The following is a 5,466-nucleotide window of genomic DNA, read 5'->3' as shown; positions in this document are numbered from 1 at the left end:
AACATCATTCAGTTACCAATGAAATGTTTTACAAAGTTTATCTGTTTCTGGAATTACAAACTTCTTAAGGTGGAAATTTCACAGAGATTAAAAGAAAAGTACATTGAATGTAAATAAGTAAATGCGAGTCTGACTTCTTTGTAGTTAATTAAAAAAAAACGTAATATCTCTGGAATGTTTGAGCAAAATTGATCTAAATCAATGGTATAATAAAGTTCTTTTTAAGATGCCAAAAATAAGTTACTTTCAACAACTACATGAAATGTTAGTTGTAAGGCATGGTTAGTGTTGTTTTAGCAATTAATAACAGTTATTGCCATTTTCCGAATTTTTGACGAAGCAAATATTCTTTGTGTGTTTTTCCGCATTCCAAGGTAAAATAATAATAATAATAATAATAATAATAATAATAATAATAATAATAATAATAATAATAATAATAACTAGTTGAGAATGCTCAAAGAGCCTTGCCGAAACGAACTTAAAAAGAACTGTGTGTTATCTACACCAAATTACTTTTATTAAAAAATAAAGGAAATAATAGTCTATTTGTCTCTTATAACTAGAGGAAGAATAATTGCATATGAGAAGCTGGAATGCCTAAAAAGCAAGTTGCTCGACCCATAAGTCTCTATATTAAAACAGTAAGATGTTGAACGATTCGGAGCAGAAGGGGAACACCAAGTATGTTATAAAATAGAGGATCTGCTCATACGTAGCTTCATCATATGAACTATATGAAGCCTAAAAACAACCGAGCATCGTCCGAGCTGGCACGTCTGATAGGCTACTCTCGTTTCCGCAATGATTGCTTGCTCGAAACATTGTGATCTGCTGTGACGTATAGCTTCACGATTTTGTTGCATAGGCAGATCCTCTATTTTATAACATCCTTGGGCACACGGATTACAATCTAAAGCGACCGCAAGCGACAACGGAAGACGAAAATGTTTAGATTATTGAAGCCTAACGCAACCACTCTTTCGCTGCTGCAACAAACCTGAAAATAACTTTAGGTCTGGAATGCATTGCAGAGATATGTAACTGTACTTATATTATTTGTTCTGTTTTGCAGGTCAAACTAACAGATACACATATACATGCTCGCTTAAAGTTCGCAAAGACACACATCACCAAGCCACAAAACTTCTAGAACCGTGTAATCGTGAATGATGAGAAAGTGTTTAGTTTATACGAAGGAAGAACTCTGTTAAAACGTTCTACGATATGTTGCTTTACGAAAGCACATGCTTCAAAATGGAGGGCTCAAAATTGAAAAAAAAGGAGAAAGAGAGAATCGCAAAATATAATCTCTCTATGACTTACTTTCTATGACTCCTTAAATCTCCCAAAATCTGAAGTTTTTTTGGCCAATATCTCGGGAACGGTAAGAGTGACACGAGAAATTCCATAACTTCTTTCGGATAGTTTTGGATGCTCTATCGATTGGACGGCTCAATATTAAAAAAAAAAAAAAAATGCAAACAACACACACACACACACATGCATACATACACACAGATATAGGGAATTCATTAACGAACTTCTTAAGTTCGTTGAAAATAGCGGGTTTCGCACTAGAATGTAGCTCAATAATGTTCAATTGCTGATTTAAATATTTCAAGGATTTATTTTACATTTGCAAAAAATTGTGAATCAGTTAGATGATCAGGAAATCAAAGTGGGTTATTACCAACGAGATGAAGTCAGGGGTGACATCTGGTGGCAGATTCAGCCAATGATATCAGAGGTTTTGACAGCCACCTTCAGAAATATTCAAAACCGTAATTAGTTGTCTCTGGACGCTCATGGAGGACATTCCCAGAATCCCCGTGGCAGTCTCATTTCGTTGCTTACATATGCAGGTATGAACAGTAAATATGTTTTATTGTCTCCTGTACTTTATATTTAAATCAACATTTTCCGGAGCTACCTCCTAGTGAACACCTTGTGTATTTGTCCTATGTGAGTATCAAGCCCATTTTAATTAAGAAACAAGCTCGTTTGCATTGTTTTGTTTTACTTGTTTTCAACAAACTTCGAAATTGCAAACACATATAGAATTCTATCGCCTATTGATAGCACATCACATATAATTTTATTATTATTATTATTATTATTATTATTATTATTATTAGTAGTAGTAGTAGTAGTAGTAGTAGTAGTAGTAGTAGTAGTAGTAGTAGTTGCAGTAGCAGTAGTAGTATTGTTAAGCATTCTGCCTTTTGGCAGTTCTGGTCTAGAAATGTTTCTTCCACATTTCTCTATCTTCAGCTTCCCCTTTTAACTCCCAATTTTTCTTCTGTTTTTCAAATCATCTATCAGTTGTGCTATTCTTTTTCCTATCCTTCGCTTTCCTCCCATCTTTCCTTCTATAGCGGTATGAAGAATACAATTTCTTTGCAAGATATGTCCGATCCAATTGACCTTTCTAGGAAAGATTCTGGTAAAAAGCGTCCTCTTCTCCCCTATCCGTTTTAAAATATGTAATTTTGTTACTTTCTCTGTACATTTTATCTTCACCATTTTCGCCCAACACCACATTTCTAAGGGCTCTTAATATTTCTTCTCTAACGCCCGTGAAGTCCAAGCTTCTGAACCATAATTAAATTTAACATTGTGCTTAGGGTGTATCACTGCGTATACACATGTCTACTTTTGAGGTTGTGCAAATATTGCAAGACTTATGACTGAGCTTTGTATATGGGTACGGGAAAGGCGATTTAACTACATCTATCTAATCTAATCTAATATAAATAAAATAAGGAGTTTGTTTGTGTGTTTGTTTGTTTGTCTGTCTGTGTACGGTCTGGGGTCCAGACGAGTGGACCGAGAGTTACCCAATTTTGGTCAGGGGTACATTTGTCCAAGCCCCATATCAAGACGAAGCGTTTTTTTTTTAAATCGAACCAGGGGGTCTCAGGGGGGGGGCGTTTACCGGGACCGGCGTGGGGACAAGACAAGTTGACCGAGAGTTACCAAGTTTTGGTAACGGATACATTTGTCCAGGCCCCAGACCAAGATGAAGTGCTTTTGTCAAGATTCGAACAGAGGACTATTTACCGGGAAATGTCAAAGTAGTAGAAAACTACCAATATTAGTGTCGAATTCATAGTTTTCGCGGTCGCTGAGATCAATGGTGAAACTCCCATCTCATTAACTTCCAAATTCACCCTATTCCGCTGCGGGTCGGGGTCACCGGGGGAAGGAATACCGAGACATGTAAAAGTAATACAAATTTACCTATATTAGTGTCAAATCCATAGTTTTCGGGGTCGCTGAGATTAACGGTGAAACTCCGATCGTATCCACCCCATTCTGCTGGAGGCCTGGGGCCACCGGAGGGATGCCGAGAGGTAAAAATAGTCCAAAATTAGCGATATTAGTGTCAAATCCATAGCTTTCGTTCAGTTTGTTGACATAGATATTTTATCTGTCCCATGTGAAGAATGGGTATATTCAGCTAGTCTAAAATAAATAAAATAAAGAGTTTGTTTGTGTGTTTGTCTGTTTGTCTATGTGGGGCCTGGGGACCAGACGAGTGGACCGAGAGTTACCGAATTTGGTCAGGGGTACCTTGGTCCAAGCCCCACAACAAGACGAAGCGCTTTTTTTTTAATTTCGAACCAGAGGCTCTCAGGGGGACGTTTACCGGGACCTGCCTGGGGTATGGGCTGATAGTTACCAAGTTTGGTCACGGGATCTTGGTCCAGGCCCTAGGCCAAGACGAAACGTTTTTTTTTAATTCGAACCAGCGGGGCCTTAGGGGGGGTTACTGGGACATGTAAAAGTAGTAGAAAATGACCGACATTAGGGTCGAATTCATAGTTTTCGCGGTCGCTTAGATCAATGGTGAAACTTCGATCGCATTCGCCCCATTCGGCTGCGGGCCTGGGATCACCGAGCGGGGGGGGGTTACCGAGACATGTAAAAGTAATCCAAAATGAGCGGTATTAATGTAAAATCCATAGTTTTGGCGGTCGCTGAAATGAATGGTGGTACTCCCACAGGCATGAACTTCCAAATACAGTCCCCATGCAAATAATGGGCATATTCAGCTAGTATTACATAAAATAAGAAAGCAGGGATTTTTTAAACAAAAACTCCTTTCTTCGCAATTTTCCCGTGTCAGATACGTGATGGGATGGAGACATGTAAGATATACTGTTTGAAAGGCTGTTCTATCCTAAAGGGAATGATGTACGAACCATGATCCTAGGATGGATTGGGATGCCTTAGGAAATTTTTACGTTACATCCGGGTCTTTCTGAGTATTATAGGGCATTGTGGGGTTCATTAGTAAATATTTTCCCGCCCTTACTATTCAAGATTGAAGCTTGAAATTTTGCACATACATTTAGTTTACCCCTTAGTACTTCTCACCTGAATTTGATATATGTGCTACAAAACAGGAGGGGTCCAGAGGGTTTCAAAATTTGATTTTTTTTTAAAGAAAAACTCCCGATTTTTCTCAATATTTTCCGTCTCAGTGACATGATAGAGAAATGTGAATGATACCGTTTGAAAGTCCGATTCAGTTTTAACAGAATGAAATACGAATCGAGATCTTAGGATAAACAGGGATGATGCTATAACCACTTGACTGAAAGTCTACAATTTACCCCAAGAAATCCATAATTTAAGAGGGGTTAGAAATGGGGCAGAAGGATTTGAATGTGTAACTCTAAAAAAAACATTTTGTTTCGAAACAATAACAATAATAAAAGAGAAGGAGGTTAAATACTTTATTACCCTGTTGACAGATCTTCTGACGAAGCCAAATTACCTTTATATACGAGATTTCAGGGTTCCGCATACCTGAGGTAATTTGGAACTGCTTGGTGCTTATCTAACACAGTGTTATTTTATTTCTGATGCTTCGAAGGTTCCTAGACGTTTCGCTCCTTGTTATGTTTATTCAGCAGCTGTTCTCTGTACTGTTTTCACAAGCCCGTTCTACATCTTGCCATTTCATTATTGTATTTACGTAACTTTTCTGAAGATGATATAAAGAGGTTTTGTTATCACAGTAAACGTCTTTCTTTAGATGATGAGTTTAAATCAACATGAAATTATTATTCTTAACGTTGCAACCAAAACTTTATATGCGTCTTGTTTCTTTCTCGGTATAGACACAGTAACAAACTACATGAATAATTGAGTATTTGTTTGTTGTTGTTTTTTTCCCTCCCTTTTTCCAAACTGACTGACGATAACTTTCAATGTTTGATCTCCTTATTAACACACAACTTCCTTAAAAAGTCGTAAAGCGCTTCATGTATGTTTGTTTTTATGTAAGAATTCTACTTTAGTTTATATTACTGATGTTAAAATAAATACATGAATTTGCATCCCAAAGATACAGACAAGAACTGCTATTGGGAATTGCAAAATCATATTTCACGCAAAAAATAAAATGGGTTACGTGTACAATAAAATTATAGTTAAACGGTATAGTCAAAGTAA

This window comes from Thermobia domestica, chromosome 17, assembly GCF_964235325.1.
Source record: "Thermobia domestica chromosome 17, izTheDome1.hap1.1, whole genome shotgun sequence".
Lineage (NCBI taxonomy): Eukaryota > Metazoa > Arthropoda > Insecta > Zygentoma > Lepismatidae > Thermobia > Thermobia domestica.
This window is presented reverse-complemented; position numbering follows the sequence as displayed.